The 24,112-nt window shown below is 37.8% G+C and overlaps 1 long non-coding RNA gene across 1 annotated transcript in view; it reads right to left on the bottom strand.

Moving 5' to 3' along the window:
* The window catches only part of LOC118934451 (uncharacterized), a 42,293-nt gene extending 27,070 nt beyond the window's left edge, over positions 1 to 15,223 (bottom strand). The window contains exons 1-3 of the long non-coding RNA XR_005033472.2: positions 15,176 to 15,223; positions 9,313 to 9,434; positions 8,964 to 9,026 (exon numbers count right to left, since the gene is read on the bottom strand). This is a non-coding gene — a long non-coding RNA (uncharacterized LOC118934451). The remainder of the gene's footprint in view (positions 1 to 8,963; positions 9,027 to 9,312; positions 9,435 to 15,175) is intronic.
* Positions 15,224 to 24,112: the final 8,889 nt, after the last annotated feature.

Genomic DNA, 24,112 nt, shown 5'->3' with positions numbered 1-24,112 from the left:
GTATTCACTGAACACCCCCTTTACGATTGTGTGAAAGACCTCATGTTGTCAGTATATCTAATCTACCATAGATATGGAATTTACAGACATGCTTTAATAAAACTTCAATAAAGGCCAGGTTTTAAACTTCAGGGGTTTTCAAGCCAAGAAACATTCCAGAAAATGTTTGCTGCTCTTTACCATCTGTCTTTTCACACAATCTCATTCGTTCACAGGGTGGGAGAGTTTCCACTTTTTCTCTTGACATCTGGTCACATAATTTAGGTCTACAAATGAAATCAAAATGCAGAATGGAGCTTATTATCTAAATTATTTGGCCTTTAGTCTCTTTGAATCCCAGGACCTAAATAAAATCAGGAAAAAAATGTGTGAAATATTCATAAATACCAAGCAAAAGTATTTGAGAGGTTGCCTTCAAAATAGTTAAAATAATTTCTCTGTGATTCCTACTAGAAGCTTTTTTCCTCAATGTATAGTACTCATCCAGGTGGTTTGAGTATATAAAAAAATAGCTCATGAAGAACTGCAAAATATGAAAGGAGAAATATTACATATTTAGTAATAAGGGGATGTTGATTAAAGGATCTCCTGGGGATGCTAATAATAGGGTTCAGAATAAACTCAGTGAAGTAGAGGCAGATGCAAGAGGATTAAAGGTGGCGGCGTGAGATAAGAGACAGAGGCTTCCTCCTAAAACTGCATATAATATGAAAATATAATAAATACCACTAATCCTGAAAGAGCAACAGGAAAGAGGACTGCACCAGAATGCATAAACCTGGAGAAAAGAGCAGACCTCACAGAATATGGTAACGTACCAAAGTTGTGACCCGGCGTGACCTAAGCCCTTCCCCCACCCCAACTCACTGGCTGGAGGAAGAGAAATGGAGCTCAGGAGGGGGTGGAGGCCTGGGACTGCTGAATACCCAACTCCAGAGATCTGCTCGGGGAGCACAAACCTACATTTCATGGTGCTTTCATGATACTCTCATGATTAGGGGATTGGAAAGCTAAGACAGGCAGAATTCCTGGAGAGACTGAGATTCCAGCCCCTTGTGGAAAGCAGGGATCCATATCTGGCTGCTCTGGGACAAAAGAAAGGCAGGCAGTCTGAGAGACTTACTAACAAGGAAGCCCTTAGCAAGAGAGCTGCTAAAGGGGCAACGATTGCACAGAGCTTACTGCTCAGGAGAAAGGACAGGTAGACAAAACTGTCTGGGTGTACTCTGCCCAGCAGGCTGGGAGCTTTCACGATTTCCAAGTACTCCAGGTACCTGGATGGCTACACGACTCCAAGGACCCCCTCCGTGATAGGCAGCCTACTGTGCCTTTCTCCCAGCCAGCCCCAACTGGCCCTCAAACTGGCAAACCCTACCCTGGCATTAGGCCAGCCAGAGGGAAGATCTGTCCACAGAAACTACAAACATAAAGCATAGAGGCTTATACCTGTGTGCTTGGTCCGCTGGATCAGGCAGTGGAGACAGACATAGCAGCCGGGAAGCAGGAAACAGCTTTTTCCTCCCCCCAGGCACCAATACCAATCCCCTGCGACCCCCGACATTGTTTCAGGGACTGAGCAGCTCCAGAGAGTAGAGCTTCTGTACACTAGAGGGTGCCATATACAAATATGAAACACCAAAGGAACCTGGTACAGAGTAAAATTAATATAACCCCTGAGAAAGATAACATGGACCTCGTGACACTTCCTGAAAGGGAGTTCAAAATAAAACTCATTAACATGCTAATGGAGGTATGGAAAGATATTCAAGAACTCAAGAATGAATTCTGGTTGGAGATCCAATTGTTGAAGAGCACAATGGAGGGTATTAAAAGCAGATTGGATATGGTGGAGGAGACAATAAATGAAATAGAAACTAGAGAAGAGGAATACAAAGAAGCTGAGGCACAGAGAGAAAAAAGGACCTCTAAGAATGAAAGAATATTGAGAGAACTGTGTGACCAATCCAAACAGAACAGTATTTGCATTATAGGGGTACCAGAAGAAGAAGAAGAGAGAGAAAGGGATAGCAAGTGTCTTTGAGGAGGTAATTGCTGAAAACTTCCCCAATTTGGAGAAGGAGATAGACTCTCAGGCCATGGAGGTGAACAGATCTCCCAACACAAGGGACCCAAGGAAGACAACACAAAGGCATATGGTAATTAAAATGGCAAAGATCAAGGATAAGGACAGACTATTAAAAGCAGCCAGAGAAAGAAAGAAGATCATGTACAAAGGAAATCCCATCAGGCTAACATCAGACTTCTCAGCAGAAACCTTAGAGGCCAGAAGGGAATGGCATGATGTATTTAATGCAATGAAGCAGAAGGGCCTGGAACCAAGATTACTTTATCCAGCAAGATTATCATTTAAATTTAAAGGAGGGATTAAACAATTTCCAGATGAGCAAAAGCTGAGAGAATTTACCTCCCACAAACCATCTCTACAGTCTATTTTGGAGGGACTGCTATAGATGGAAGTGTTCCTAAGGTTTGATAGCTGTCACCAGAGGTAATAAAACCACAGTAAAGAAAGCAGAACAGCTAATTACTAAGCAAATGTGAAATTAAATGAACTATCTCCAAAGTCAATCAAGGGATAGAGAAAGAGTACAGAATATGATATCTAATATATAAAGAATGGAGGAGGAAGAAAAAGGAGGAGAAAAAAAAGAACCTTTAGATTGTGTTTGTAATAGCATATTAAGTGAGTTAAGTTAGACTCTTAGATATTAAGGAAGTTAACCTTGAACCTTTGGTAACCACGAATCTAAAGTCTGCAATGGCAATAAGTACATACCTATCAATAATCACCCTAAATGTAAATGGACTGAATGCAACAATCAAAAGACTTAGAGTCACTGAATAGATAAAAAAACAAGACCCATCTATATGCTGCCTGCAAGAGACTCACTTTAAACCCAAAGACATACACAGACTAAAAGTGACGGGATGGAAAAAGATATTTCATGCAACTAACAGAGAGAGAAAAGCAGGAGTTGCAGTACTTGTATCAGACAAAATGGACTTCAAAACAAAGAAAGTCACAAGAGACACAGAAGGACATTATATAATGATGAAGAGGTCAATCCAGCAAGAAGATATAACCATTATAACTATCTATGCTCCCAACACAGGAGCACCTACATATGTGAAACAAATGCTAACTGAATTAAAAGGGGAAATAAAATGCAATGCATTCATTCTAGGAGACTTCAAAACTCCACTCACTGAAGGACAGATCAACCAGACAGAAGATAAGTAAGGAGACAGAGGCACTGAACAACACAATAGAACAGATTGACCTAACAGACATCTATGGAACTCCACAACCCAAAGCAGCAGAATACACATTCTCTCAAGTGCACATGGAACATTTTCAAGAATACATCATATACTAGGCCACAAAAAGAGCCTCAGTAAAATAAAAAAGACTGAAATATTACCAACCAGTTTCTTAGACCACAAATGTATGAAACTAGAAATAAATTATACAAAGAAAATAAGAAATCCCACAAACACATGGAGGCTTCACAACATGCTCCTAAATAACCAATGGATCAATGACCCAATAAAAACAGAGATCAAGCTATATATGGAGACAAATGACAACAATAATTCAACACTGCAAAAATCGGTGGGATGCAGTGAAGGCCATGCTAAGAGGAAAGTATATTGCAATATAGGCCTACTTCAGGAAAGAACAATCCCATATAAGCAGTCTAAACTCACAATTAATGAAACTAGAAAAAGAAGAACAAAAGAGGCCCAAAGTCAGTAGAAGGAGGGACATAATAAAGATTAGAGCAGAAATAATAAAATAGTAAGAATAAAACAATAGAAAGAATCAATGAAAGCAAGACCTGGCTATTTGAGAAAATAAACAAAATAGATAAACCCATAGCCAGACTTATCAAGAAAATAGGAGAGTCTAAACACATAAACAGAAACAGAAATGAGAAACAAAATTCACTACAGACACTACAGAAATACAAAGATTTATTAGAGAATACTATGAAAAATTTTATGCTTCCAAGCTTGAATACCTAGAAGAAATGGACAACTATCTGGAAAAATACAACCTTCCAAGTCTGATCAAGGAAGAAACAGAAAATCTGAACAGACCAATTGCCAGCAAAGAAATTGAAGTGGTATTCAAAAAACTACCTAAGAACAAAATCCCTGGACCATATGGCTTCACCGCTGAATTTTATCAAACATTTAGTGAAGACTTAATACCCATTCTCCTTCAAGTTTTCCAAAAAGTAGAAGAGGAGGGAATACTTCTAAAGTCATTCTATGAGGCCAGCATCACTCTAATACCAAAACCAGGCAAAGACATCACCAAAAAAGAAAATTACAGACCAATATCCCTGATGAACATAGATGCAAAAATACTCAACAAAATATTAGCAAACCCAATTCAAAAATACATCAAAAAGATCGTCCACCATGATCAAGTAGGATTTATTCCAGGGATGCAAGGATGGTACAACATTCGAAAATCCATCAACATCATCCACCACATCAATAAAAGAAGGAAAAAAACCACATGATCATCTTCATAGATGCTGAAAAAGCATTTGACAAAATTCAACATCCATTGATGATAAAAACTCTCAATAAAATGGGTATAGAGGGCATGTACCTCAACATAATAAAGGCCATGTATGACAAACCCACAGTCAACATTATACTTAACAGAGAGAAGCTGAAAGGTTTTCTTTTAAGATCAGAAGAAGACAAGGATGCCCACTCTCCCCACTTCTATTCAACATAGTACTGGACATCCTAGCCATAGCAATCAGACAACACAAAGAAATAAAAGGCATCTAGACTGGCAAGGGAGAAGTTAACCTGTCCCTGTTTGCAGATGACATGATATTGTACATAAAAAACCCTAAAGAATCCACTCCAAAACTACTAGACCTAATATCTGAATTTAGAAAAGTTGCAGGATACAAAATTAATGCACAGAAATCTGTGGCATTCCTATACACTAACAATGAACTAGCAGAGAGAGAAATCAGGAAAACAATTCCATTCACAACTGCATCAAAAAGAATGAACTACTAGGAATAAACCTAACCAAGGAAGCGAAAGACCTATACCCTGAAAACTATAAGACCCTCTTAAGAGAAATTAAAGAGGACAGTAACAAATGGAAATTCTTCCCATGCTTTTGCGTAGGAAGAATTAATATTGTCAAAATGGCCATCCTGCCTAAAGCAATCTACAGATTCAATGCAATTCCTATCAAAATACTAACAACATTCTTCAACAAACTAGAGAAAATCATCCTAAAATTCATATGGAACCAGAAAAGACTTCGAATAACCCAAGCAATCCTGAGAAGGAAGAATAAAGCAGGGGGGATTACGCTCCCCATCTTGAAGCTCTACTACAAAGCCACAGTAATCAAGGCAATTTGGTACTGGCACAAGAACAGACCCATAGACCAATGGAACACACTAGAGAGCCCTAATATAAACCCAACCATATATGGTCAGTTAATATATGATAAAGGAGCACAGACATACAATGGGGGAAATGACAGCCTCTTCAACAGCTGGTGTTGGCAAAACTGGACAGCTACATGCAAGAGAACGAAACTGGTTTATTGTTTAACTCCATACACAAAAGTAAACTCAAAATGGATTAAAGACTTGAATGTTAAGTCATGAAACCATAAAACTCTAAGATGTCAACATTGGCAAACATCTACTGAATATAAGCATGAGCAACATCTTCCTGAATGCATCTCCTCAAGAAAGGGTAACAAAAGCAAAAATGAACTCATGGGACTACATCAAACTAAAAAGTTTTTGTATGGCGAAGGGCATCATCAACAGAACAAAAAGGCATCCTACAGTATGGGTGAATGTATTTGTAAATGACATATCCCACAAGGGGTTAACATCCAAAATATATAAAGAACTTACACAACTCAACACCCAAAAAGCAAATAACCCGATTAACAAATGGGCAGAAGATATGAAGAGACAGTTCTCCAAAGAAGAAATTCAGATGGCCAACAGACACATGAAAACATGCTTCACATCACTAATCATCAGGGAAATGCAAATTAAAACCACAATGAGGTATCCCCTCACACCAGTAAGGATGGCCATCATCGAAAAGACAAAGAACAACAAATGCTGGCAAGGATGTGGAGAAAGGGTAACCCTCCTACACTGCTGATGGGAATGTAATCTAGTTCAACCATTGTGGAAAGCAATATGGAGGTTCCTCAAAAAACTAAAAATAGAAATGCCATTTGACCCAGGAATCCCACTCCTTGGAATTTACCCAAAGAATACAAGTTCTCAGATTCAAAAAGACATATGCACCCCTATGTTTATCACAGCACTTTTTACAATAGCCAAGAAATGGAAGCAACCTAAGTGTCCATCAGTAGATGAATGGATAAAGAAGATGTGGTAAATATACACAATGGAATACTATTCAGCCATAAGAAAGAAACAAATCCTACCATTTGCAACAACATGGATGGAGCTGGAGGATATTATGCTCAGTGAAATAAGCCAGGAGAAGAAAGACAAATGCCAAATGATTTCCCTCATTTGTGGATATAACAACGTAGCAAAACTGATGGAACAAAACAGCAGCAGACTCATATACTCTAAGAAGGGACTAGGGGGTACCAAAGGGGAGGGGTGTCGGAGGGAGGGTGAGGAGGGACAGAGAAGGGGATTGAATGGTGTTATGTTTAGTACACATGGTGTGGGGGATGACAGGGAGAACAGTGTAACATAGAGGAGGCACATAGTGAATCTGTGGCATCTTGCTGCACTGATGGACAGTGACTGCATTGGGGTATGGGTGGGGACTTGATAATATGGCTAAATGTAGTAACCACATTGTTTTTTCATGTGAGACATCCATGAGAGTGTATATCAATCATACCTTAATAAAAAATGTTTTAAAAAATCAGTGAAGTAGAATTTCATAATGGTTGATGAGTATAATTTTGTTCTTAATTAAATTGATGTAAGGTGATTGAGAAAAATAGAGAACATTCCAAATAGTGGCAATGGCATTAATTAAGGCATGGTGGCCGAGGGGAGCAAGATGTATTAATGAGAGTGATTTGACTGAAAAGTAGGGCAATATTATGAAGAATGAGAAATAAATGTATGGAAATATATGAATGTTAGGCTAAGGAGTTAAGGATGTATAACTTTAATTTCCAGAAGCAAAGTAAACTGGAAGCTTTACCAACCTTCTCCGTCTGAAAACAATCAACCAGGAAATCTGGTTTACAAATAAAACAATAGCCTTTTGGTTTGGGAGAAGATGGCATAGACTCATCTCTCCCAGCTCCTTCTATAAGGTGCAAGTAAAAAGCCTAGAAATAATAAAACAGTCATAGGAGAACCTTCAAGGGTGAGAAGGAAAAGAAGACTGCCTGGGGGACCCAAGGGCTTGAGGAAAAATACAATGACCACCCACCCAAGGGCAGATGCAAAACCAGCCCAAAGTCTCTTGACTGTCCAAGGGGAAGAATACATACCAGGCTCAGTGTCTTCATAGAGTGGTATCCACACCAGCACTAGACAGACAAAACAGGACCTGGGAAACATTCTGTCCCACAGGTCCACCTACTCCCAACCAGAACCTAGCAGCACCCAGTGGCCTAGAAACACACATCCTGACCCTTCCGGGAGCACCAGGAAGAATCAAGAGACAACTCTCCCCGTACCAGGTAATCTGACAAAGAGTGTTCTACATGTCCTATCAAGGCCAGTATTTCCTGCCTCCTCTTACGAGCATCATGTCTGGGGAAGCACATTTAAAGAAGAATTAAAATCACCCTTTACACAATCTCTTTCAGATGAAACACTTCCCAATTCATTTTATGAGGCCAGTATTACCCTGACACCAAAACCAGACGATGGTAGTACAAAGAAAGAAAACTTCACACCAATATCTTACATGAACTTAAGTCTCAAAATACACCAACAAAATATTAGCAAGATACCGTGTAAAAGTGGTATTAATTCTTCTTGAACTGTTTGGCAGAACTCTCCAGATTTTTCTACCTGGATCTACAGATATCTTTTTCAGGAAAATTTCAATTGCACATACACTTTTTAAAAAAGTTATAGGGTTATTCAGATTGTTTATCATGCTGAGTTTGGTGGTTTGTGATTTTTGAGGAATTGATCCATTTCTACTAAGTTGTTGGAATTATGAGCCTAAAGTTGTAGGTAGTATTGCCTTACTATCTTTTAATGGCTACAGGATCTGTAGTGGTATCTCTTATTTTATTTGTGATATTGGTGATTTGCATCTTCATTTATTTTTTTTAGTCTTGCAAGACTTACTAATAGTGTTGATTATTTTCACAAAACCAGCTTTCTTTGATTTTCTGTTTTCCTGTGTTTAATTTCATTGATTTCTGTTCTTATCTTTATTATTTCTTTCCTTTTGCTTGCTTTGGTTTTATTTTACTCCTTCTAGTTTCTGGAGTATGGACTCAGATTATTGATTTGAGACTTCACATCCCATAATTTTCTAACATTATTTTTTTAATCCACAAATCAGCAAAATGAAAAAAAGACATTAGGGGATGATATTTCATTAGGAGGTAAATGAACCATTCCAGGTGAACAAAATGGACAAGCTGAGATGAGTAAACAGAGGACATAGAAGAATATCTCATAATGGTTGCACCCAAAACAGAGTGTTTCAGGGAAAAATAATTACCAAAAATGAAAAAATCAACAAGGCCAAGCAGGAATAGAACTGTTAAGGAGATATAGGAGCACAAAATGTAAGATATGAAGTGAGATTCAGTTTACATAAGAGAAAATAATAAGAAAACATTTTTGAAGATTATTAAAGAGGAATTATAAGGATGAGGAAGCTGTACTCAAGCATGAAGGTAAAGTAGAGGAGCCTAGTAGTTCATAATGCCTGCCAGGGTTAGACTCATTATTTACCATTTACTAGATGTGAAAACTGGGACAAATTTCTTATCTTCTTTAAGCTTCCATTCTCCATCTCTAAAGCAAGGAATGATAAAAATTACAACTAACTGGATTATTGTGAAGATTAAATGAGGTAATGTGTAGTCATTTAGTAAGATGCTTACACACAGTAGAAACAAGAAATATTTGCTAATGTTATAACTCTGGCTACAACTTTATATGTGCTCAGTACATATATTGAGTATCTACTAAATTGTCTTTATAATTCTCCGAACGTTTTTGTTTTCTTACTGTTTTTAACGTCATTGTCCCATACTTTTCCACCTCCCGAATCATGACATAAAGGATCTTTTTTCCTTACCTTAAGTTATCTTCTAGTTGGCTTGTTCACGTTGGCAAGGAAACTGAGACTTGGGGAAACTCAGTTAAGTTGTTCAAAGGCATACAGATGACACATGGTGGAATTGTCTAGGTAATTATTACCTGATGAGAAAAATGAATGGAGGAAAATAAGGAATTAGAATTCTTTAAAGCTTTAAAAGTTTAACTATGTTCAGATAAGCAGGAAAAACAGCACATCTATAAGGAGGTAAAATGTCAAATTTGACTCAGAAAAAAATATTAGCTGTTTCCTTTACAGCCTGTGTTCAGGTGCCCTGACTTTCCTTAGGATTTTGCTAGCTTTATCATTGTGAAATGCCTTGACTGTTCATAAGTTAGGAATCTGTAAGAGGACAAAAGGCATCTCTTTAGATTGGAAAAATATTGGTTAGCTGAATCAGTTCGGTAGGATGGTATTAGTACAATGGCATTTTAGTTAGAGGATGGGGTACTATGGGTGGGCTTGTCAGTATTAACTGAGGAGTTATTTGTTCAAATTATACATGTCAAAGGATTTGGACATACAGCAGTTTAAAACATCTCTCCAGATGCAACTTATATGTGCATAAAGACCCTTATGTTTCTATATTTGGTACTCTTTTCCTATAGAGTCTTTGTTTTGCCCTGTGGTGGTATACTGAATCTTATGAATTCAGGATGAACTCAGGTAATTCAGGGTTTTCTATTCAGGGTAATCTATTTCAGGGTAAATTCATTATATTTATGGTTTGTCTCCCCTTTTTCTCTAAAGATGCATTCTATTCACCTTATTTCTTCTGATGTTTCTTTTAAAAATCAAAAACCCCTGTACTTATGGGAGTGAGGATTTGATAATATGGGCAACTGTTGAACCACTGTGTTGTCTACTTGAAACTAAAGTAAGACTGTATATCAATAAAAAAAATCAAAAACCAGAAATTTTGAGATTCATAAACCTGTTCTTGTAAATTGCTACCTCTCCTGTGAACTTCACAGCTTATTCTGAAATCTATACTGAAACTCAAAAGCTAAAAATTGACTCCTTCCCTTCTCTTTGAATTTCTGTCATAACAACTGTACCCTGAAGGCAGTGAGTATATAATAATTCCCTTGCAGTTGCATGAATGGGATAGAATAGGAATAGTAAGAAATAACAAAAAGCATTTATGTCATATTTTACAAACCTACCAAATAAAATTGAAATATTTGTCCTAAGCCCTTACAACCAATACGGTGTTCTACATGTAAACTTGAACTAGAAGATCAGAATCTTGCCCTGTCCACAGCTTCCCAAATGGTATAGCACATTGATGTGCTCTGAATAGGTTCCAGATGTGAGAAGATATTGCACTCTTCAGCCCAGGATGGCCTCTCATTTTTAGCAGCTTGATACTAATCTTACCATTAAAAAAATTAAGTTAGGATGCATCATCCCAACCTATCTCTTTTCCTATTCCTTTATTTAATCCTTTTAGATGCATTTATATAACAGCAAGTCTAGACCAACCAGAGGTAGATGGGCATGGAAAGCAGAATAAACCAATTCACTGAGAGCAGCCAAATGAAGATGAGTTCAAGCAATAGGAAGGTGGTTAGGGTGGGAGTGGAAATCAGCCCCAGTAACTTTGGTGCAGAGACAGCCTGCCAATCTCTAGAATTCTTTGAAAGGGGAAAAAAAAAAAAACAGAAAAATCAGGGTACCAGAAAGAAAGTCAAGGGAGCAGGTCATCAGCCCCAGTTATTAGAATTACAGCCTGATTTGAATGCAGGGCCCCGAGTAAGGCTACAGCTCCTGAGACACTGAATTATTGGCCTGAGAATCTTCAGATTCTCCTGCCTTAGAAAAGAAATGGACCTAAAATCCAGCGTAGGGCTGAATCTCAGAAAGATTTAGTGTTAGAAAGCAAGGAAAATTGTTACATACTGAGAGAACTGATCTGAAGAGAAATTCACAAATGTTGAGAAAATGGTGGTTTTTCTTTCCTTTTTTTTTTTTTTTTTTTTTTTTTTTGCGGTGAAAGGGTTGTACCCAACTTTATTTCCACAGTGACAGGTCAATCACTAGAATCTCATTTACTCAGAGCGAGTCTGCATACAGCAAGCCGGTCTGTGCCACTGGGCCTCTCTACCCACACAGCCATCCTCTGAGCCTCTCTATCCACACAGCTGTCCCAGTCTCTGTCCTCTGCTCTCCTGCAGTCTTTTTTTTTATTAAGGTATGATTAATATACACTCTTATGAAGGTTTCACATGAAAAAACAATGTGGTTACTGAATTTACCCATATTATCAAGGCCCCACCCATACCCCAATGCAGTCACTGTCCATCAGTGCAGCAAGATGCCGCAAATTCACTATGTGCCTCCTCTATGCTGCACTGTTCTCCCTGTCATCCCCCACACCATGTGTACTAAACATAATACCCCTCAATCCCTTTCTCCCTCCCTCTCCACCCTCCCTCCCACACCCCTCCCCTTTGGTAACCACTAGTTCATTCTTGGAGTCTGTGAGTCTGCTGACATTTTGTTCCTTCAGTTTTGCTTCATTGTTATACTCCACAAATGAGGGAAATCATTTGGCATTTGTCTTTCTTCTCCTGGCTTATTTCACTGAGCATAATATTCTCCAGTTCCATCCATGTTGTTGCAAATGGTAGGGTTTGTTTCTTTATTATGGCTGAATAGTATTCCATTGTGTACATGTACCACCTCTTCTTAATCCATTCATCGACTGATGGACACTTAGGTTGCTTCCATTTCTTGGCTATTGTAAATAGTGCTGTGATAAACATAGGGGTGCATATGTCTTTTTGAATCTGAGAACTTGTATTCTTTGGGTAAATTCCAAGGAGTGGGATTCCTGGGTCAAATGGTATTTCTATTTTTAGTTTTTTGAGGAACCTCCATATTGCTTTCCACAATGGTTGAACTAGATTACATTACCACCAGCAGTGTAGGAGGGTTTCCCTTTCTCTACATCCTCGGCAGTATTTGTTGTTCTTATTCTTTGTGATGCTAGCCATTCTTACTGGTGTGAGGTGATATCTCATTGTGGTTTTAATTTGCATTTCCCTGATGATTAGCGACGTGGAGCATCTTTTCATGTGTCTGTTGGCCATCTGAATTTCTTTTTTGGCGAACTATCTCTTCATATACTCTGCCCATTTGTTAATCGGGTTATTTGCTTTTAGGGTGTTGAGGCGTGTAAGTTCTTTATATATTTTGGATGTTAACCCCTTGTGGGATAAGTCATTTACAAATATATTCTCCCATACTGTAGGATGAAATGGTGGCTTTTCTTATCCAAGGGTATTTATGTATTTATGACTGCATGAGTTCCAGAAGAGGAATTGAATCTAGGAAGAGCCAGGGACACAAAACTGTCTATCTCTTACTGATGAGATCTCAACAGATGTATTTTCTCAACTTCTTGTTTCCTCACAGATCAAAAAAAAATAGAGAAAAAATATTTGGAACTAAAACATGCAATGTTTCTCTCATATGGCCATCACATGAAGAAAGTGTCTGGTACCACCATTACCCAGGCCAGGCATCTCATTCCCATCTCCCTAAGTCATCACCAATAACGCCAAGGCTCCTAAGTTCCATATCCTCTGTGATGCTCTGTATTTCCTTGCCCATGACTGAAACAACTCCCTCTCTCAGATCCTTTTACTAGGCCCTCTGTTAGTGGACCTTGCTCCATATTTAGCAAATGATCATATACAAACTACTCAGAATACATGTGAACATTATGTTCATTTTCTTGTGTTACCTGAATCCTACCTCTTCCCTAAAGCCCCTTCTCCTACAGTACTCTAAAGTGATTCTGATTTTCTACCACACCATGGATTGAGCATCAAGGTTGTGTCCACTTTGATCTGCATTAGCATTTTCAATCATTGCCGTTCCATCTTCTTCTTTTAAATAAAACAAACAAAAACAGCAAAAACAAATTCCTGTTTTGTTGCTAATTATGCCATTCCATTACACCATTCTCACGGTCACCTACAATCTCCCTGCCACTCCCCTTTCTTTATTAAAACCTTGCTGTCAGGATCATAGTTGTTTTGTTTTGTTTTTCCCTTTCAGAATCTCTGCCTTCACCTGGGTGACTCTCGTACCTACATGTATCATGCTTTTAATACCAACACTTCTCAGTTCTTCAACTAATGCCAATAGCTTTTTCCTCCCCTCCATGTGGGTCAGTCATTTCCACAATCCTGACTTGGACCTCGCCATCATTTACAACCGTTCTAAGCAAAAAAACTCACTAAAGTCTTTCCTTCTCTGATTTCAGCCTCCAGTCCTTCCAGCTTTTTTGTTCAACTGCTTATCCTATAGACATAGCTCAGGGTCATGGAGACTTCTAGTCTACTGATTCCTCTATTTTTTCCCATTCACTCAGATTGTCCCTTCTATCTCTTGCCTGTTTATCCAACAAAGAGGTCATGGCCCATAATTTCAATAATATTCAAGAACTATTTCTAATTTAAGTTTATACTTACTAATATTAAGTAGGATTTCAACACTACTTAATATCCTTAGAATGTTTCCTGATTTAAGTCACTATTTCAAAGCTTCTCTACTATCCTCAAATTTCTGACTTCCTCTCCCATTCTGTGTCTATGCAGAAAGTGGGAAAAGGGATCAGAGATCTGAGAAAAGAGGATAGAAATTTTCAGAAGGAAGTGTTCTCATTTCCTCAATACAAAATCCACATATGTACTTAAATCTTCAAACAGGTTATCATCCTTCTTGCCAATAAGAACAAAGGAGCTGCCTTTCATTCTGTCTAAAGCTAAGTTTTCCACATTATTTACACTTAATGTCTCTTCTTTATCTCCCACTCACTCACTTCAGTTTAGCTTCCTGCCCCATCCCTCCATAAAAATAGATCTGCTTAATGTCATCAGTGTCACTAAATAAGACAGACTTTACAGTTCCTCATCTCATCAGCAATGTTCACTCTTCAAACACAAAATCCTTCTTGAAACGTTCTTTTTCTTTACCATATACAGCATATACTTTAATACTTTTCTACCTCTCTGCCCATTACATGTTATATACTTTTTTTTTTACGCACTTGGGTATATATGCTAATTGAAGCAATGGGGGAAAATTATAGAATGAGAAGCCAGTGGGATCTATGAGCAAACTTTGTTCAGTTCTAAGATGTAACATGTAATGGCTGCGTAAACGAGGATGAGCCTGCAAAGGAGCAGAGAAGGAATGGGCAGAGAAGCAGAAAACTATTAACAGTCAAGTCTTGTATCTCAATATTGCATACATATTGTGGTAAGTATTGTGTGTGTGTAGATAGATACAGATACAAATATATAGATAGATACAGATCAGACATCTGATATCTGTGAGTCAAAGAAGTATATTCAACTACTTTTTCTACATTTTAGTTATTTTAAATTTACCTCAGACCAATACTGAACACACCACACGCACACACACATCCCATCAAATAGAACTCTCTTCCAGGATCTCGTATTATCAAAATCCATCCTTGACACCACCTCATACCTACCTAATTGCTAATCCAGCACTAAATCTCATGGGTTTTACCTTCCAAATCTGTTACATCTATCCAGTTCTCTCAATCTCCACTGCTACTGCCCTAATACAAGTCAGTATCCTTTAAGTGACTACAACAGCTTCCTAATTTTGTCTCATCATATTCATTACCACCCCTTTCCTATCATTTCCAACTGCTGCCAAAAATTTTTAATGCAAACCTTATCAGTGGCCCGTCTTTCAATTTAAAACCTTTCAATGCTTTCCCATTGCTTTTAGGATAAGGTTAGAACTCCTTAACATTTGCAACAACCCTCTGTGTGGTCTGGCCTTTGCCTACCTTTCAAGGTTTTCTTGCCATGTTCCCTCACAGCCCCAAGGCCTTTGCTCATGCTACCTCTTGTATTTTGGAACATTTTATCCCATGCCCATCCAAGTCATTCAGCAGGTCTCAAGTCAAATCCCTTTCTGGTATTCTTGTCTTCTTCAAGCATCAATCCTAGTTTGTAGCTGTTTGTTTGCATGGTTATTGTTGCCTCTATTTTCCCTCTGGAATCCAGACTTTAAGCTTTACAAGTCATATCTGGTATTGTCCACCTTATATTCCCTACCGCCCAGTGAATAATTGTTGAATGGACGAATGAATGAACAGACACTTTACCAACAGTGAAATTTACCAAGTAAGAGTTTAGTTCTTTTGGCCACTCCTTTCCAGATCTTCTTTTCTCTTTACCTTCCTTGGCCCCTTAATGTTCTCAAAATCTTTCTCTTATACTCTTTTCTAGTTCTAAAAGTTTAGTTTTTAAGAAGTGAGGTGGTAGCCCATTGAAACTTAGGAGTGACAGACAAATAAGACTCAATAGTTTTCTCCCAGTGGAATTTACCTTTTAAAAATGAATTCAACCTTAGAATTAAAGCAAAGAAATTCTGTTGTGACAGTTTTTGTATTAGCCAGCTAAGTACAAAAGGGCTCTGAACTGACACGACAAGATCTACTGAAGAAACAGGTTTTTCCTTACTCAATTATTGTGAAATCTATTTCTTATTCATGATGTAAATTTAAGTTTATTTTGGATTCTTCTAGAAACTTGATTTTACTGGGGTTTAACCAGATACTTAATTTTGTTTGTGATATCTCAGAGCCAAGCATGACTTAATTTTTCCCATTTCCACAGAATGTAACACATTCATTTTCATTTCCTAAATGCCTTGAGTAGTAATTATTGTGGAAGTGGTTATTGTCCAGACAGTATACAAATTATGTCAATTGCTGTATAGATACTCAGACCGATATAAATATCAATTTTTATGATACCTATATTATTGGTTAGGACAGATGATCACAGCAGACTATTCTTCCTGCTCTCCCAAGACCTGTAGATCCAATAAGACTTAGCACTGGAGCTGACAAATTTGTCCTGGCTTTGTGACTTGTAGGAGGATATACATTCTGTTTGCTGGGAAGTCTAATCCCTGCATTAACCTAGTAGGAAAAAGAAATCCACTAGTAGCTGAGAATCTGATTGCTATGTGGCTGCATTAAATTGAGAGAAAACGTAGTGCTGTTTGCCCATGGTTTCCTTCAGTCACCACAGGGTAATAAAAGCAGCATATTTTTAAATTACCATTTCTTACTAGAATGTGGAAATATTAGCCTCCAGATACCCATTTAAAAGCTTAAACCAGATGGTGGAAAATACCTAACTGAACTGAAGTAGAGGAGAGAAAAATCTGAGTAAAGTGATTTGGAGACATCTGATACAAGGAAAGGGGACATATACGACTCCAGGAGAAAGGAAAGGAAGGCAGAACTCAACTACTAAAGCCTCTGAAAATGTCAGACATATCTGAGAAAATGACATCAAGTCAATAATGACCAGATTCACATCTTATTTCAGGAGATGGCTGGAAATCATAGAGTGTAATTTCTAGCATTAGATGCGAAATTGCTTCCTTAAGTGAAAGTGACTTTGATACCTTAAATTTCCATGGTGTCTTTCTTTTCAAAGAAAGTTTTCTCAGACTAAGGCTTGCAACTACATAGACTTAGTGGTTAGCAGAAATTTGCAAAGAGAAAAAAATGTCCCAAGGCATGTTGTCTTCTTTCTCCTTTCTTCCAGCTCAATTTCACAATTTTCACCACACCCCCTCAAACTTGACCACCATATACCACAAGAAAAACACAAAATTAATGCACCACACATACGATTCCTTCTTGTGGAGTAGAGGAACAAACTGTTCCCAGGATCAATTTTCTCTTTCGAGGGCATCCCACTATATCCATTCATTATTGAGCAAAAAGTCTATTGAGCAATCATGTTTTGATGGACATTTACAGGCCCTACAGGCTAAAAGCATGTGCAAGATATACAAGATTCAGCCAGATTCTGTATCTTGCATATTCAGTCCCCTACTGGTTAGAGATAAATAAAATAAACCAAAATTGATACTTTGTGAAAAGTGGCAGTAAACACAGACTATTAAAAGTAGGATTTACATTTGTTGGCCCAACATAATTACTAATATCACCCTTTTTTTACCTTTAAAAATGTCCTTTAGATGTTAAGTTCTATGACCATTCTTGCTATAGAGTCTAAGAGGAGGGACATCTAATCCAGTTCTGGAGAGTCAGGGGCAACCTCCCAGAGGAAGCCATGGTTAAAGGCCAAAACCTAAAGGATGAGTAGGTGGGGACAGCTGGGCAAAAATGAGATGCAAAGAATTGTGCTCATGGCAAAGAATACATATGAAAAAACCCAGAGGGAGGATGTGCTGACACACTGAACAAAAGCAAGTATGGCTGAGGTATTTCCAGAATGGGAGAGCGTGTGCAAGATGAGGTAATAGATCAGGCAGGAATCAAAGCCAAGTTTCTGTGACTTGAGCAAGCTCTAGCCTCTGTGACTTTGCTCCCCCTAACACACGCCTCCTCCATAAATCCGCCTGGTTCTCGCTCTCACTTCAGTGTAGCCTATGTTAAAATGTCACCTAACTGGAGAGACCTTCTTTAGCCTTCCAATCTAAAATATCATTCCTCCCCATCATTCTCTATCCCCTCATTTGCTTCATTTTTCTTCATAGCACTTATCACTACTTGATATATTATTTATCATCTTTCTCAGTAGAATGTAAGCTACATGAGAAGCTCTTTATTTGCTGTTTTCATTGCTGTGTCCCCATTACCTAAAATGATTCCTGGTATAGTAGTTGTTTGATAAATATCTGGTAAATGAAAAGCACTTGAAAAGTGCCTGACATATTATAAGCACTCAAAAAAATATTAGCTACATTTCATGAAGTATGAATAGGGTAGAAGAGATCATAAAAAGATAAAATTAAACTTGAATGTTTGAATATCACAGCTATCATTGACAGGAAACTGGGTTTGAGTCCCTGCTTGAAACATGCCCTAAAAGGAGGGACTGAGCCACTTCCTGGGGTGGGCTATACCAAGTTTAGACCACAGGTCTATTCTTTCACAGGTTTTCTCTTAGGATGAGCTGACATTTGCCTTTGTAAGTTCTTCCATCTCTTCCAACCTTCTTAAAAACACAAAGTAAATCCCATCTGGAGAGCAATACTCTGCTATTGTGTTTCTTTACTCTTAATCAGACAGAAAGACTCAATTCTTTGAGCTGCACTTCATGAATTTGTTAGCCTTTTAAAATATCAGACACATGATCTTAAGGAACTGCATACCCTGTAAGGTTGTGTGGTAATGGGTCTCTTAGTTTATGAGTGAGCCAAGCTAACTTCCAAACTTATTTATCTTAACATGGCTCTGTTTCTTGATCAAATTTGCATATATATTTTATGGGATTGAAGTGTATGTTACAGTGATAATAGTAAACATGGGGATACCCAGAAATTTAGTAGTTTTTCCTAGCGACTATTGGAGGTCTTAAGTACAGTGCTTAGATGCGTGGTCATAATACTCTACTGCCACCTGGTGACATCATGTTGTCCACTCAGCATCAATTTATGATCCACCCCCTCCACCCCAGTGTATGTAGGATTCCTCTGCAAGTTTGAATGAGCTCGCGATCAATACCCATGCTCTACACATTCTCAAATTAAAGTAATGAGACCAGTCTTTATGTGAATCGTTCTAAGTGAAAAAAAAAGGATACCCATTCTACTGGAACAGAGAGTAAAAATTAAAAAGAGATAAAATAATCTTTAAGCAAATTCAATGTATTAAACCATGATTCAATAATTTTTGGAATGTAAGACCTTTCCATTTGGTATTATGGCATTTAAATATTCCATGTATCTGATTAAAACTAAAATTTGACTAACCGAAATGTTTTAGAGAAAGTGTTCTATATTTTTAGAATCAATATTTTTATTTTGTTTTAACTTTTTATTTTAAAATAATTAGAGATTTATAGAAAGTTGCAAAGATAGTAAGAAGATGTCCCAGGTACCCTTCACCCAGTTCCCACTTACGGTTTACATCTTAGGCAATCATACTATAATATCTAAACCAGAAATGACATCGGTCATTTTATAACATGTAATTAAACACCAGAATAATGATATAGAAATAACTACACCATCTACCACAAAGGTCCTTTGTGCTATTCCTGTAGAGTTTGCACACTTCCCTTCACACTACCCACTACCATAGCTAACCTCTAGCAAATACTAATCTGTTCTGACAAAATAATTTTATCATTTCAAGAATACTATAAAAATCGAATCATATAAGGTATGACATTTTGAGATTGGTTTTTTTACACTCAGCATAATGTTTTTGAGATCCATCCAAGTTCTTGTATGTTATAGTTTATTCCTTTTTATTGCTGAGTAGAATTTCATGGCATGGATGTGCCGACAGTTTCTTTAACCATTCACCTCCTATAGCTATTTTGTTTGTTTTCAGTTTGGGACTATTACCAATAAGCCTTCTATGAACATTTGCATGTATGTTTTTGCATGTCTGAGAGTGCTCAGAGACAGGTGCATCTGTCTCTCCTTTGCAATTCCATGATGGTTTTACACAAAGGGTAAAGAAAAAAAGGCCTAACATATACTAGTAACTTTGTTAAAAGTCCCAAATCAAAGTCCTAATTAAAGACGTTAGGTTGCAGAAAATAATCTGTAAAAAGTGGGCCACCACTGCTATCACCACCATTCTATCCTTGTATGTGTAAGTGCCTGTATCATTTGGGCCTTATATTGAGTGTGATTTTAATACCATAGATTAAAACATCAACTAGGAAATGTTAACAGCTCTTAACCAACCACTGTATATGCCTTGGTATATGCTGCAGCAGGGAAATCTGTCCAGTGATCCTACATTGACCAAATCCAATCGAGATTAAAGGTCATGCATGGAGTGAATATGTGTGAGAGGAAGATTTAATGGACAAAAAAAGAAGAAGAAACATATTTTAAAATATTCCCTTTTATGGGATTATTGAATGTCAGCAGATGTACAAATTGGCCACTTTGAAACTATCTCCTGTCTCTAACATAAAGAATAAAATATCAAGAACAGTATATAATGAGGCAAGTGATTGGGGGTTTTCTAATTAATCTCAGGATCATCTTCTGAGGCCTAAGCTTGCTCTCAGATCCCTCCTCCCAGATGAGTAAATGTGAAGGGTCTTAAAATAGAACAGCCATTTAAGATGTGTTCAAAAAGCGTTTGTTCTATCACACTGAATATTGCTCTACTAAGGTATCCATAAATAGGTTAATGCCCCACTTTCAAGAAGTCTTTTACAGACTGGAGGTTACCAAGAGGTGGTGGGTTGGGGATAGAGAAAATGGGTGAAAGTGGTCAAAAGGTACAAGCTTTCAGTTATAAGGTAAATAAGCTCTGGGATGTAATATATAATCACTATAGATAACTACAGTTAGTAATACTGTATTATATATTTCAAAGTTGCTAGGAGAAAAGTTCTCATCACAAGAAAACCAAATTTGCGACTTTGAGGTAGTGGATGTTAACTGTACTTATTGTTTTAATCATTTCACAATGTAATCAAATATTAAGTCATTATGCTGTACACCTTAAACCAATACAATGTTACATGTCAGTTATATCTCAATAAAACTGGAAAGAAGAAGTCTCTTATTTCTTAAATAAAGAAGTCAACAATTTTTGCTCTTTATATTCAGCTATAGACAGATCAAATAAGTTTAAACATTATTTGGGCACATCCCCAGTTTCTTCTTATGGGAAATGAGGTTCATAAAACCTCTTTCTTACTCACAGTTTATTGTGAAGGTAAATTGAAGAGTGGGGGAGACATGTTTTGAGCTCTTCATTGAAAATATGCAACATAAATCCTAACCACTGATATTTTTGGTGCAATTATTACAAAACTGGACAGGCTGTTCAGTTCAAGGGGTGAGAAAAGAGACTGGCTCAAAAATGTGGTGACAAATAATCTTTGCGTTGAGTCCTAAGCTTATTAAACTGTCAGTGTTGAATTATCAGTAAATCAAGAAGGATGTTAATGAACATCTGTGCTTTAGCTTTCATTGCCATTTGGCAAACAGTAGCACAAAAAGAAAATGGTAATTAGCAATAAAGGTGTGTTTATTCGTTTGTGCAATTGACAGAGGCTGTATGTCTCTTCTGCACAGTATGTGTCCTTTATAAAACTGCCAGACAATGGATGCAAAACCTGGTCTCTTTTCCTTTAGGCTAGAGCTTCATGTCCTTGAAGTGCTTCTAGAGGAAAGTCATTTAATGTGAGAAATAATTTGTCCTTTTCATTGAAAAACAAAACAAAGATATCTAACAAGATGAGTAAAATTTGAGAACCCAAAATCCCTACCTCCTCCAGAGGTCTTCCCTCAAGTCCGCTTTCCACCCCAATTCATCTTCCATACTGTCTCCTGTGATCTTTCTAAAGGGAAAATTGATCATGATATTCTCCTAATGAAAAACCCTTCAATATGTTTTCAGGATAGGATCCAAGTTCCCTGGTTTGTTCTGTTGGTGATCTAGCCCTTGCCTACTCTCTTGCCTCTTCTCAGACCACTATTCTCCATTCCTTCATAATCTACACTCTGATAAAGGAAGTGTTGGTGAAGATAAGGAAACAGAAATGTTGATACACTTCTGGAGAAAGTGTATGTTGATTGGCAAAGTCAGCTTTGAGAGCAATGTGGTAACCTGTAGTAAAGTAGAAAATGTTCACATTCTGCAATCCTGTCATTCCGCTCCTGGTATACCACTGAAAACTTTCATACACATTGATCTGGAAGTGCACAGGTATCTGCACTGCCGTATTGCTTATTGAAAGGAAAACAAGGGACATGAACTCCACAGTCCAAGCAGGTTTATTGCTAAGCCTGAGAGGGACCCCTCTGTTCTGACGAGCAGAACAAGGAAAAGGAGTCTCTTACAGGCCAAGAGGCTTTTTATGACCAGGCTTTTGGCAGGCTTTTCGACGGGATGGGTCAGGGAATAGGTGGGCTGGTGGCTTGCTGATGTGTCCTTTGGAGAATGCTTGCAGCCCAGGTCAGATGAAACCTAGGTCTCTCTGAGGTGGTGGATGGGCTGATTCAAAAAGGCAGTAGTCCCGTCTGGATTTTATCACTTATAATAGTGAAAAGTGGGATAACAAAAAGACCCACATAAACAAACAGGAGAATGAATAAATAAGCTATGGTTTACCCATATCATGGGATTATATATAGGGTGTAACAAAGCAGTTCTGGTATACCAATGGATGAATGTCGAAATACTAAAAAATCAAAAAATATATTATCAAATGATAAATACAACACAATGCAATTTATGTAAAAATTTTAAATGAATAAAAAATTTTTTATTGTCTATGGGCACTGCGTATGCACCTATACATAAAAAGCAAGGATACACAACAACTTCAGGAGAGCGGTTACTTCTGGGGAGAAAGGTTGGGGGAAAATGGGATAGGAGAGTATTACAGAGGGGCTTCACTTGTAATCAAAATATTTTATTTTCATATTTATCTGTGATACTGTAATTTATAATGAGAAATATATGCTTGGTCTTGGTCCTAGTTTCTGGCACAGAGCTCCCAAAACCCTTGGAATTTCTTAAGTGATGAGAGCAGAAAGGTGTATTTTGTTGTGTTAACGAGGTGACTTTTGGAAAGCACCTAAGAATGGAGACTGGTTGCCAGTGGAGTCAACCATGTGAATAGAGGGCTGGAACTTTCAGTCTGATCTCCTGACCTCCAGAGAGGGGGAAAGGGCGAGAGGCTGTAGATCAAACTAAATAGCCAATGGCCAATGATTTAATCAATCACACCTATGTAATGAAGCCTCTACAAAAGCCCAAAGGTCAGAGAGTTTCCCAGTTGGTGAACCTGTAGAGGTTTGGGGAGAGTAGCACTCTGGGAGAGGGTATGGAAACTCTGAGCCCTTTCCCCATACCTTGCTCCCTGCATCTCTTCCATCTAGCTGTTCCTCAGTTATACCCTTTTATTGTAAACCTGTGATCTAGTAAGTAAAAGGTTTCTCTGAGCTCTGTGAGCTGCTCTAGCAAATTTATCAAACCTAAGGAGGGGATTGTTGGGAACTCCATTCCGTAGCCCCTTGGTCAGGAGCAAGGGTGGGATTGGCATCTGAAGTACAGAGAAGGGTGCAAACTTGTAGGACTGAACCCTTAACCTGTGGGATCTGATGCTGTCCTGTCTCGAGGTAGATAGTGTTAGAACTGAGTTGAATGTAGGATACCTAAATAGTGTAGGAGAGTTGCTTGTTGTTGTGGGACCACCCCCACAAGAAGTCAGAGTTGTTACTAAAATCATTTTACTACGTATCTATCCTTAAGAAAACATGCAAAATATTAACATTTATTAAATCTGATTGGTGACTACACAGGTGTTCAATCTATTGTTTTTTGTAGTTTAGTTTATTTGAATTTTTTCATTAAAAATTATCATTTACATATACAAATTATTTGTCACAAATGAAGAACACAAAAAATAAAAGCCAAACCATGCTTTTTTTTGTTCTTCCTTTTTAGGGTTATAGTGCATAAAATAAATCATGCCTTTTCATGGCTTTTCTACTGTGTGATTTTCTGAAAGCTGGAGTATTTCCTAAAGCTATAGCCATGAGCTAAGGAAGCTAGATAGGGTGTGGACTTAGCTATCTAGATGAGTGGTGGTTTTAGTCTACTTTATTGATGAATGTGGCTGTTGGGTAATATAATTACCAGTGGTTGTATTTATTTTCCACAAAGACCTCCCTGAACATAGCTCTTTACACAGTAATATAGTGTAAGTTGCTACAAGCACCGTGGAAAATCATTTGCCATTAC

Source organism: Manis pentadactyla, chromosome X (assembly GCF_030020395.1).
Source record: "Manis pentadactyla isolate mManPen7 chromosome X, mManPen7.hap1, whole genome shotgun sequence".
Classification (NCBI taxonomy): domain Eukaryota; kingdom Metazoa; phylum Chordata; class Mammalia; order Pholidota; family Manidae; genus Manis; species Manis pentadactyla.
This window is presented reverse-complemented; position numbering and strand designations above follow the sequence as displayed.